This window comes from Gobio gobio (genome assembly GCF_949357685.1).
Source record: "Gobio gobio genome assembly, chromosome: 4".
In the NCBI taxonomy this organism is placed as follows: Eukaryota; Metazoa; Chordata; class Actinopteri; order Cypriniformes; family Gobionidae; genus Gobio; species Gobio gobio.
In genome coordinates, this window is record NC_137100.1 from 67436270 (window position 1) to 67450021 (window position 13752).

Here is a 13752-nt window from a genome sequence, read left to right on the forward strand (position 1 = left end):
GTCAGTGCTAATGAGGAGCATGTTAAAGTCCGGCTGCGTTAGACCCCTATGTCACAGCTACGGCTCTAGCCTTACGCCACCATTAGCCTTATTGGCCGCAGAGGTCAACAAGGGTCAAGTGGCGTGTCGATCGGTTGACCCAACCTATCGGCTGCTCTCGTGACTCCTTGGGCTGAGTTATGTTCATGCCAGGACGGCTGCGTTACTGCCAGAAAATCATTTCACTTGTGCTGATTTACAGACATTGAGCCACTGGAAACATTTGAAATGCATGCAGATTTATGTGGGTATTAATTCACAGTATTTGGATATAGCGAATATCGATACCTTTATCGGAACAATGAATATATTCATCACCTATTTACCGTCTTTCTGAAAGCTGCCGTCATCATTCACACAGCACTTCACAGACCAACACATTTCGTGTGCATGCAAAATATTGCAAATGCATTGAATAATAATTGCATTTAGTGCTAAACGAAGCCGAAGTGTCGCATGCACAGCAGTGTGCTCATAGAAAGTGCTCTGGTCATTCATTAATGTTAATGTCCAGAACCTAAATGTGTGGTGAACCACAGCTTGGCCTAAATAAAGTGAGATAAAAGCATCAGTTTCCACGCTGGTGCTCAGTGACTCGATCCATCACGGAGGCATGGGATCCATCTTTATCAGGGCCCATTAAAGTTACAGCGGGTACAAACGGATCCCAGCTTGCTTACCACTCTTCCTTTAACCTGTCCAAAACACATCTCCGATATCCCCATGAAAGAAATACCATGAGCTCAGAGGTCAGGGGTTAAGGAGTGCGAGGCGGTGACCTACCTCCATTACATCAAGCGCTCTCGCCAGCCATTGGTTCAGAGCTTTGGTTACGCTAATGCTGACTGATCTGTCAGAATCTCCAAACAGGCCATGAACCGAAAGACATCCATGCAAATAAATGTGCAAATATAGGGTGCAAATTGTGTCACATTATCATTTTTATTGCATGCATTCAGCCTTTTCTTTTATTCAAAGGCACTGGCAGTGCATTAATCAGCGAGTGTGTGTTCATTCCCATGGCTGAGAACAAGCATTAATGGATCTGATCGTTTATCTGCTAACACTTTACAATAAGATCTAAGCCTCCATTAATGCATTAATTAACAGTGAGTGGAAACACTTTATTTCAGTGTCATTGTTACATATAGTTACTACAGTAATAACAGTCTATGCAACTAACCCTAACCATATAGTAAGTACATGTAGTTAATTACTATTACTTAGTACTTAATTGTATAGTAACACTGTAACAATGACACTTTAAAATAGTGTAACCCTAAACCCTAATCATAACCCTATAATAAGTACAATTGTATAATGTACCCCTAACATGTTACAACCCCTCACCACGTTACAATGTACCCCTAACATGTTACAATGTACCCCTAACATGTTACAATGTACCCCACACGATACAACTCCTCATCACATGTTACAATGTACCCCTAACATGTTACAATGTACCCCACACATGTTACAATGTACCCCACATGTTACAATGTACCCCACATGTTACAATGTACCCCTAACATGTTACAATGTACCCCTAACATGTTACAATGTACCCCACACATGTTACAATGTACCCCACACATGTTGCAATGTACCCCACACATGTTGCAATGTACCCCTAACATGTTACAATGTACCCCACATGTTACAATGTACCCCACACATGTTACAATGTACCCCACATGTTACAATGTACCCCACATGTTACAATGTACCCCACTTGTTACAATGTACCCCACTTGTTACAATGTACCCCTAACATGTTACAATGTACCCCACACATGTTGCATTGTACCCCACACATGTTACAATGTACCCCACATGTTACAACCCCTCACCACGTTACAATGTACCCCAACATGTTACAATGTACCCCACACATGTTACAATGTACCCCACACATGTTACAATGTACCCCACACGTTACAACCCCTCACCACGTTACAATGTACCCCACACATGTTACAATGTACCCCACACATGTTACAATGTACCCCACATGTTACAATGTACCCCACACGTTACAACCCCTCACCACGTTACAATGTACCCCACACATGTTACAATGTACCCCTAACATGTTACAATGTACCCCACATGTTACAACCCCTCACCACGTTACAATGTACCCCAACATGTTACAATGTACCCCACACATGTTACAATGTACCCCACACATGTTACAATGTACCCCACACGTTACAACCCCTCACCACGTTACAATGTACCCCACACATGTTACAATGTACCCCACATGTTACAATGTACCCCACACGTTACAACCCCTCACCACGTTACAATGTACCCCACACATGTTACAATGTACCCCTAACATGTTACAATGTACCCCTAACATGTTACAATGTACCCCACACATTACAATGTACCCCTAACATGTTACAATGTACCCCACATGTTACAATGTACCCCACACGTTACAACCCCTCACCACGTTACAATGTACCCCACACATGTTACAATGTACCCCTAACATGTTACAATGTACCCCTAACATGTTACAATGTACCCCTAACATGTTACAATGTACCCCACACATGTTACAATGTACCCCACATGTTACAATGTACCCCTAACATGTTACAATGTACTCCAAACATGTTACAATGTACCCCTAACATGTTACAATGTACCCCTAACATGTTACAATGTACCCCACATGTTACAATGTACCCCTAACATGTTACAATGTACCCCACATGTTACAATGTACCCCTAACATGTTACAATGTACTCCAAACATGTTACAATGTACCCCTAACATGTTACAATGTACTCCAAACATGTTACAATGTACCCCTAACATGTTACAATGGTTAGGTTGTAACATTAGTTAGGTTTTGGCCCGCTCTCGCCTACTTGTCTACTGTTACACCTTTAGAAAGTAAATTGCATTAAAACACACGACACACAACAAATTTCAGATGTAACAAGGAATCTGCAAATATTATAATGCATTCTAACTTTGGTTACAACTGTTTATGAAAACATATAATACATTATAACATACATTTTGAATACCTATATATTGTGCATTATACAAAAAGTAAAGTGTTGCCATATTGGTCATCATTAGTTAATGTTAACAAACTGTAATGTGTTACCGATGATCTAAATCTGCATTCATCAAGCTTAAAACATACTGTATTAAAAAGGATCATACAAATAGTTTTAGTCGAACCTTTCTGAATAATGACCGTGGAAACATGTACATTCAGGTTATTATGACTGTAGCAGAGACGAGGAGAGATGGATCCAAATGAAAAATATGAAAGTAAAATCAAAATACTCAGAAAGAACAGGAAACACTGGGGAATAAATACACAGGATAACAAGGAACAGGTGAGAGTAATCAATCGCTATGGAGACCGATGAGGGTAACTATGAGAACAAACCAGGAACTAAACACAGGAAGTGAACAGAAAAACTACAAAATGGCGCTGGAAACAGGAAGAGAACTTGGCGGAGTACAACATAAAAGTTACACAATGCCTTTTCTCCAGGTCCTGATCACCCGTTGAGGTTTATTTTGTGATAATGATATGGGTAATATAGTTTCTTCAACAGCTGCAAACTAACATCCAGCCGGTTCTGAGACACAGATTTATTTACAGCTGCAGTCGTTTCTCTTTGTGCCATATTCATGTCTTTCATTAATGTTTGTTCATTGTTCCTTGCTAGAAAATAACAAATAGTGTGAGTTTTAAAACGCATTCAGTCGTTAAATGACATCATTTTTATCCTTCTGTTTTCTGGCACATTACGAGTCGGTGTCGTCATGCGGATGCTGGAGATCGCAGCAGTGCATTATGTGCGATTCTCTCTCTCTCTCTCTCTCTCTCTCTCTCTCTCTCTCTCTCTCTCTCTCTCTCTCTCTCTCTCTCTCTCTCTCTCTCTCTCTGTAGACTGTAACTGCGTCTGATTGATCACCATCCGCTGAAATATTTCTCCCTTCCCTGGCAGGAGATTACAGACGGCAATTTGTGTTTATAGGATTCCCGAAATTCACTTAACAACTGCCCCCCTATTAAAAGGTCAAGCGGGGAGGAGGTGGAGACATCCCACCGTCATTCCTCATATCCGTTCCAGATCAGAACACAACAAACACATGAAATCCAGGAGAAAACGCTTTATTACTGTGATCAAACCTCCAGAACTGAGCATTAAAGTCACCGTGAAATCAAAACCGGTAGGCCTACTTATGTTTTTATGGATTATTGCAGTGTTTATTGTAAATGATTTATCGCTGCACATCATTGTGTTAATAATCTTGAGTCAGAATAACTTCATCTCGACTCTGATGATGAGGGCGGGGCAACCTGTCACTCACATGAGATCCACCAATAGCAAACCACCACCATCCAATCAATTCCCCACAGACAAAGTTTGTGAAGCGTTTCCCTCGTAATATGCCAATATACACTCACCTAAAGGATTTTTAGGAACACCTGTTCAATTTCTCATTAATGCAATTATCTAATCAACCAATCACATGGCAGTTGCTTCAATGCATTTAGGGGTGTGGTCCTGGTCAAGACAATCTCCTGAACTCCACACTGAATGTCAGAATGGGAAAGAAAGGAGATTTAAGACATTTTGAGCGTGGCATGGTTGTTGGTGCCAGTATTTCACAATCTGCTCAGTTACTGGGATTTTCACGCACAACCATTTCTAGGGTTTACAAAGAATGGTATGAAAAGGGAAAAGCATCCAGTATGCGGCAGTCCTGTGGGAGAAAATGCCTTGTTGATGCTAGAGGTCAGAGGAGAATGGGCCGACTGATTCAAGCTGATAGAAGAGCAACTTTGACTGAAATAACCACTCGTTACAACCGAGGTATGTAGCAAAGCATTTGTGAAGCCACAACACACACAACCTTGAGGCGGATGGGCTACAACAACAGAAGACCCCACCGGGTACCACTCATCTCCACTGCAAATAGGAAAAAGAGGCGACAATTTGCACAAGCTCACCCAAATTGGACAGTTGAAGACTGGAAAAATGTTGCCTGGTCTGATGAGTCGGGATTTCTGTTGAGACATTCAGATGGTAGAGTCAGAATTTGGCGTAAACAGAATGAGAACATGGATCCATCATGCCTTGTTACCACTGTGCAGGCTGGTGGTGGTGGTGTAATGGTGTGGGGGATGTTTTCTTGGCACACTTTAGGCCCCTTAGTGCCAATTGGGCATGGTTTAAATGCCACGGCCTACCTGAGCATTGTTTCTGACCATGTCCATCCCTTTATGACCACCATGTCCCCATCCTCTGATGGCTACTTCCAGCAGGATAATGCACCGTCACAAAGCTCCAATCATTTCAAATTGGTTTCTTGAACATGACAATGAGTTCACTGGACTAAAATGGCCCCCACAGTCACCAGATCTCAACCCAATAGAGCATCTTTGGGATGTGGTGGAACGGGAGCTTCGTGCCCTGGATGTTTATCCCACAAATCTCCATCAACTGCAAGATGCTCTCCTATCAATATGGGCCAACATTTCTAAAGAATGCTTTCAGCACCTTGTTGAATCAATGCCACGTAGAATTAAGGCAGTTCTGAAGGCGAAAGGGGGTCAAACACAGTATTAGCATGTGTTCCTAATATTCCTTTAGGTGAGTGTAGAGATGAGTGCAGCTTCCCTCTCATCAAGACTTTCAAGTGTGCAAAATCTGCTAGACCAGAAAATAAGTGATAAAATCCCACAGATGAAATATAAAAATCTGTCCTCATGTATTCATGATAAACTTGAGCTTATTGATATAAAGCATGTGGATATCTGCCGGTTGGCTGTAAGGACTACTTGATATTTGTACTACATCTCTTTTTAGCAGTTTCCTCTCGGGTTTCAGCTTGAGTGTCTCTGGGTTTTGGTGGTTTGAGGTTTCATTCATTCGTACATTATTAACAGCGTCGCACCATTATCTCGCCGCGAGCTCCTCTTACATCGTGCCGAACACATCGCGTGGAAAAGCCCAGGCGTTTGTGCGAGAGCCTGGGAAGATGGACAGCTGTGGGATCAAATATTTATCATTGTATAGCAGGAGACTGTGAGGTGTAAAAGAGGAAAACACACACACAAAACTTTCCACGCTGCCGTTAAACACCACACAAATGCTGTCAAATATTGATTCATGTCAAATACGTGTTCTCGTGCACTCAAAAATGTATGTGCATTAATTTGATAATTTTTTTGTTTTTAATGTAAAAACGCCAGGGTTATTCGCAAAGCAACACCTTCTGTTATCTTAGTGGTAGTTTAACTAGCAGGGTAGTTTTGTCCTAGTCAGGTAGTGACAAAGCGTGTTTTGCTGCTCTTGAATTATCCAGGCCACGGGCAGATGGAACTCCGGTGAAACGGGAGAGTGACACCTGACCCCGCGGCGACCTGCGGATCAGCTGCCCAGGTGTGGCCGTGGAGATTCTCAGCTGACCTTTGCCCCCGAGCGTCTCCACCCGCGAGGTTAAACGCACGCCAGAGAGCAGGCCACAGACTCGACCCACAGTCGATTACAAGTGCGATATCACTGCGACACAGCTAGAAAAATGAATGAGTAATAGGAACAGAATGGTTTTGGGGATGCAGTAACGCGCTCCGGTCCAATAGTGTGTAATGTTACAGGTTTGCTGTGTGTGGTTACTCTCTCATCTGGGTGGAAATACTGTCAAAAATGGGCCTGAGAGGAGACACAAATACACACACATGACAGGCGTTCGAAGATGAAAGCATGAGGGTTAAAAATGCTCAAGGGAAAACACATGACCAGCTGTTGGTGTAGGTGTTGCACTTATTTACTGATAATATACTTTAATGTCTTCAATTGCAAAATAGGCTCATTGGAAATGTTTGCAAAAATCCCAGAACGCACCGACTGTATACATAGAATTCACGGCAGTCTCCAGCTGAATTTATCAGTTTCACCCAGATTGTGAGAACAGGGGCCGATTATTATGATCTACTGATCTACTATTTAAGCTTCTTCTTCTTCATCTGAGACTAAAATGATCTCCTCCTAGAACTTTGTAGCACCAAACTCTTCCTTCAGAAGCCACTCGACTTAAAGAATTCCCGTATCAGACTTCCAAACATTCCCAATTTCATTGAGGTGTTAGGTAGAATTATTATTATTATTATACTTTTTTTTTTTTTTACAAGAAATTAGTTCTAATTATTATTGAGCTGTAGATTTAGGCTCACTTAAGTGCCTGCATTTATTTTTATTTAATTGTATGCCCCTATATAGTCTGATCATTCCCTATCCCCTATATAGTGAACCATCTGATCGTTCCCCATCCCCTATATAGTGCACTGTCTGATCATTCCCTATCCCCTATATAGTGCACTGACTGATCGTTCCCTATCCCCTATATAGTGCACTGTCTGATCGTTCCCTATCCCCTATATAGTGCACTGTCTGATCATTCCCTATCCCCTATATAGTGCACTGTCTGATCGTTCCCTATCCCCTATAGAGTGCACTGTCTGATCGTTCCCTATCCCCTATAGAGTGCACTGTCTGATCGTTCCCTATCCCCTATAGAGTGCACTGTCTGATCGCTCCCTGTCCCCTATATAGTGCACTGTCTGATCGCTCTCTATCCCCTATATAGTGCACTGTCTGATCATTCCCTATCCCCTATATAGTGCACTATCTGATCATTCCCTATCCCCTATATAGTGCACTGTCTGATCGTTCCCTATCCCCTATAGAGTGCACTGTCTGATCGTTCTCTATCCTCTATATAGTGCACTGTCTGATCGTTCCCTATCCCCTATATAGTGCACTGTCTGATTGTTCTCTATCCCCTATATAGTGCACTGTCTGATCATTCCCTATCTCCTATATAGTGTACCGTCTGATCGTTCCCTATCCCCTATATAGTGCACCGTTTGATCGTTCCCTATCTCCTATATAGTGCACTCTCTAATCGTTCCCTTTCCCCTATATTGTGCACCATCTGATCGTTCCCTATCTCCTATATAGTGCACTCTCTAATCGTTCCCTTTCCCCTATATTGTGCACCATCTGATCGTTCCCTATCCCCTATATAGTGCACTCTCTAATCGTTCCCTATCCCCTATATAGTGCACCATCTGATCGTTCCCTATCCCCTATATAGTGCACTCTCTAATCGTTCCCTATCCCCTATCATTCCCTATCCCCTATATAGTGCACTCTCTAATCGTTCCCTATCCCCTATATAGTGCACTCTCTAATCGTTCCCTATCCCCTATATAGTGCACCATCTGATCGTTCCCTATCCCCTATATAGTGCACTCTCTAATCGTTCCCTATCCCCTATATAGTGCACTCTCTAATCGTTCCCTATCCCCTGTATAGTGCACCATCTGATCGTTCCCTATCCCCTATATAGTGCACTCTCTAATCGTTCCCTATCCCCTATATAGTGCACTCTCTAATCGTTCCCTATCCCCTATATAGTGCACCATCTGATCGTTCCCTATCCCCTATATAGTGCACTCTCTAATCGTTCCCTATCCCCTATATAGTGCACTCTCTAATCGTTCCCTATCCCCTATATAGTGCACCATCTGATCGTTCCCGGGTTCTTGAAGTGAGCATCCATGCATTTTCATTTCATCCCTTTTTAATAGCCAATAGGCTTTAGTTTACGTCAAAACCATGAAAAATTATTATTCGCTATATGTTTTGAATATATTTGGTTGTTTTGAAATGCACGCATGCAGATGAGCTCAAGATAAAGCATTTATTGAGATGCTCCTCCTGACACACCTGTAAGTGCACCCACAGATTCAGACCTCGTGTCCTCCGTTCTCGCTGCCCAGCCGCTTCACTCCGGAACCCATCAGCACCTCTGCCTGATGAATGCTGGGCCGGCTATTGATCGGCGTGCGTGATGGATGATGGCCTGGCGATGACTGATGGGCTGCTGGAGAAGGTGCCAATAAGGGCGGAGTCTCGGACGACAGCATAATGCGAGCAGACCGTCCCTCAGAAGCAGTCGCCCCGCCTCAACCCCGGGCCGGAGGTGAGGACGTGTAGGAGGTGGAGTGGCGGCGGGGAGGAAAGATGATGGATGGCGGGGCAGGAGGGGAAGACTGCTTCACGGCTCCAAATTGATATCCAGGCAAATGTTTTTGTCTGCTGTGAAAAATGGTGCGGCAGAGACTCTGATCACTGTGCCTCCCTCCTTCCCTCCCTCCTTCCCCCGCCCTGCCGTCTTTTCTCTCTCATCTTCTCCCCCCCCTTCCACGGATGCTGAATGCGCTGAATCAACCGAAAAACAATTCACTCATCGCCGTGCTGCGGCGCGCTGACTTCGCCAGAGCCATTCCTCTCCGGCTTTACTCCAGGTCACTTTCTCCATAGCATGTTTATCGCGGAATCCCATCAATCGTGAGCCGAATTGGGGGCAAAAGCAATAGCGCGGGCCGCTCTGAAACACCAGGTGTGATTTGTAGCGCTCTCAACAATCACTGGTGGCGAGGAAAACTCAGCCAAGAAACTTGGAGAACATGGTTTGCCCTCTTTTATGAATCTCATGCGCAATCAGCGAACAAACAAAAGAACCTTAGAAGTCACCCCATCTACACTGAACACAACACACACACACTCCCAGTATAATCAACACTGCAAACATCATTTGCTTTTTAGTCCTGCTTTTGTTCAACAGTTGGGGCAGTTTAGGGTGTGTGTTCACACTTGGTCAGGTTTGGTTTGATTAAAAGGTACTGTGTGTGTGTGTGTGTGTGTGTGTGTGTGTGTGTGTGTGTGTGTGTGTGTGTGTGTGTGTGTGTGTGTGTGTGTGTGTGTGTGTGTGTGTGTGTGTGTGTGTGTGCGTGTGTGCGTGTGTGCGTGTGTGCGTGTGTGCGTGTGTGCGTGCGTGTGTGCGTGTGTGCGTGTGTGCGTGTGCGTGTGCGTGTGAGTGATGGGTAGGTTTAGGAGTAGTGTGTGTGTGTGTGTGTGTGTGTGTGTGTGTGTGTGTGTGTGTGTGTGTGGACTGGTAATCCCTGTGTTATGGGGACAAAATGTCCCCACAAAGATGGCAATATCCGAAGTCCTCGTCCTTGTGGGGACATTTTTTGGTCCCCATGAGGAAAACATCTTATAAATCAGACTAAGTGATGTTTTTTGAAAATGTAAAAATGCAGAATGTCTCCTGTGATGGGTAGGTTTAGGGGCAGGGGCAGGGGCAGGGGCAGTGTGTGTGTGTGTGTGTGTGTGTGTGTGTGTGTGTGTGTGTGTGTGTGTGTGTGTGTGTGTGTGTGTGTGTGTGTGTGTGTGTGTGTGTGTGTGTGTGTGTGTGTGTGTGTGTGTGTGTGTGTGTGTGTGTGTGTGTGTGTGTGTCTGTGTGTCTGTGTGTGTGTGTGATGGGTAGGTTTAGGGGCAGGGGCAGTGTGTGTGTGTGTGTGTGTGTGTGTGTGTGTGTGTGTGTGTGTGTGTGTGTGTGTGTGTGTGTGTGTGTGTGTGTGTGTGTGTGTGTGTGTGTGTGTGTGTGTGTGTGTGTGTGTGTGTGTGTGTGTGTGTGTGTGTGTGTGTGTGTGTGTGTGTGTGTGTGTGTGTGTGTGTGTGTGATGGGTAGGTTTAGGGTCAGTGTAAGGGGATAGAAAATACGGTTTGTACGGTATAAAAACCATTACGCCTATGGAATGTCCTCACATTTCACAAAAACAAACGTGTGTGTGTGTGTGTGTGTGTGTGTGTGTGTGTGTGTGTGTGTGTGTGTGTGTGTGTGTGTGTGTGTGTGTGTGTGTGTGTGTGTGTGTGTGTGTGTGTGTGTGTGTGTGTCCAGGGTCACATTTGAAGAATGATACAATGGAATGTTCCCTTAACGTTCGTACAACCAATAATTTTTTTTTTTTTAAACAGTTCTGAAGATTCAATAATGTTATCATAACTTAATGGGAACGTTAGCAAAGCCAGGGTTTGGTGTCCTGATTTGTTATTTCGTGTATTCTTCCGACATCTCAACTGAAGAGGAAACATCAGAGATCGTGTGTGTTATTACAGTAGATTCTCACTGTTCTTCAGATCTGAGGTGTGAGTAACGCTGAAGCCTGTGGTAATGACGCCATCAAGGACTTTCACGCTCTCCGTCTAATTTACCGCTCAAGCGCAGACTCCACGCCGGTTTGGATGCGTGAGGATTTATGGAGTTTGTGCAGTGTGTTTGGAAGGCCATGACTGCGATAATTATTGTGATGATTTGCTACAGTGGCCCACGGGGGGCGATTAGATTAATAAATCTCACTGATATGATTATTAAAGTCTTTCAGAGAGGGAAACACGTTTCTCCAGCTTCCTGCAAGTCCATTCGGGACATTTCCTCACTACTAAATATTCCACGCTCAACTTTTAGTGGGATTATAACAAAGTGGAAGCGATTGGGAACAACAGCAACTCAGCCAATCACAGAGCGGGGTCAGCGCATGCTGAGGGTCACAGAGCGGGGTCAGCGCATGCTGAGGGTCACAGAGCGGGGTCAGCGCATGCTGAGGGTCACAGAGCGGGGTCAGCACATGCTGAGGGTCAGAGCGGGGTCAGCACATGCTGAGGGTCACAGAGAGCGGGGTCAGCACATGCTGAGGGTCACAGAGCGGGGTCAGCGCATGCTGAGGGTCAAAGAGCGGGGTCAGCGCATGCTGAGGGTCACAGAGCGGGGTCAGCACATGCTGAGGGTCACAGAGCGGGGTCAGCACATGCTGAGGGTCACAGAGCGGGGTCAGCACATGCTGAGGGTCACAGAGCGGGGTCAGCACATGCTGAGGGTCACAGAGCGGGGTCAGCACATGCTGAGGGTCACAGAGCGGGGTCAGCACATGCTGAGGGTCACAGAGCGGGGTCAGCGCATGCTGAGGGTCAAAGAGCGGGGTCAGCGCATGCTGAGGGTCACAGAGCGGGGTCAGCACATGCTGAGGGTCACAGAGCGGGGTCAGCACATGCTGAGGGTTCAAGAGCGGGGTCAGTGCATGCTGAGGGTCACAGAGCGGAGTCAGCACATGCTGAGGGTCACAGAGCGGGGTCAGCACATGCTGAGGGTCACAGAGCGGGGTCAGCACATGCTGAGGGTCACAGAGCGGGGTCAGCACATGCTGAGGGTCACAGAGCGGGGTCAGCGCATGCTGAGGGTCACAGAGCGGGGTCAGCGCATGCTGAGGGTCACAGAGCGGGGTCAGCACCTGCTGAGGGTAACAGAGCGGGGTCAGCACATGCTGAGGGTCACAGAGCGGGGTCAGCGCATGCTGAGGGTCACAGAGCGGGGTCAGCACATGCTGAGGGTAACAGAGCGGGGTCAGCACATGCTGAGGGTCACAGAGCGGGGTCAGCACCTGCTGAGGGTAACAGAGCGGGGTCAGCGCATGCTGAGGGTCACAGAGCGGGGTCAGCACCTGCTGAGGGTAACAGAGCGGGGTCAGCGCATGCTGAGGGTCACAGAGTGGGGTCAGCGCATGCTGAGGGTCACAGAGCGGGGTCAGCGCATGCTGAGGGTCACAGAGCGGGGTCAACACATGCTGAGGGTAACAGAGCGGGGTCAGCACATGCTGAGGGTCACAGAGCGGGGTCAGCGCATGCTGAGGGTCACAGAGCGGGGTCAGCACATGCTGAGGGTCACAGAGCGGGGTCAGCGCATGCTGAGGGTCACAGAGCGGGGTCAGCACATGCTGAGGGTCACAGAGCGGGGTCAGCACATGCTGAGGGTCACAGAGCGGGGTCAGCACATGCTGAGGGTCACAGAGCGGGGTCAGCGCATGCTGAGGGTCACAGAGCGGGGTCAGCACATGCTGAGGGTCACAGAGCGGGGTCAGCGCATGCTGAGGGTCACAGAGCGGGGTCAGCGCATGCTGAGGGTCACAGAGCGGAGTCAGCGCATGCTGAGGGTCACAGAGCGGGGTCAGCGCATGCTGAGGGTCACAGAGCGGGGTCAGCACATGCTGAGGGTCACAGAGCGGGGTCAGCGCATGCTGAGGGTCACAGAGCGGGGTCAGCGCATGCTGAGGGTCACAGAGCGGAGTCAGCGCATGCTGAGGGTCACAGAGCGGGGTCAGCACATGCTGAGGGTCACAGAGCGGGGTCAGCACATGCTGAGGGTCACAGAGCGGGGTCAGCGCATGCTGAGGGTCACAGAGCGGGGTCAGCACATGCTGAGGGTCACAGAGCGGGGTCAGCGCATGCTGAGGGTCACAGAGCGGGGTCAGCACATGCTGAGGGTCACAGAGCGGGGTCAGCGCATGCTGAGGGTCACAGAGCGGAGTCAGCACATGCTGAGGGTCACAGAGCGGGGTCAGCACATGCTGAGGGTCACAGAGCGGGGTCAGCGCATGCTGAGGGTCACAGAGCGGGGTCAGCGCATGCTGAGGGTCACAGAGCGGGGTCAGCACATGCTGAGGGTCACAGAGCGGAGTCAGCGCATGCTGAGGGTCACAGAGCGGGGTCAGCACATGCTGAGGGTCACAGAGCGGGGTCAGCGCATGCTGAGGGTCACAGAGCGGGGTCAGCACATGCTGAGGGTCACAGAGCGGAGTCAGCGCATGCTGAGGGTCACAGAAGTCGTCAACTTTCTGCAGAGTCAAGAGCTCCAGACCTCCAAACTTCTGTGACCTTCAGATGAGCTCAAGAACAGTGTGTAGAGCTTCATGGAATGGGTTTCCATGGCCGAGCAGCTCATCCAAGCCTTACAGCACCAAAGCGTGGGAT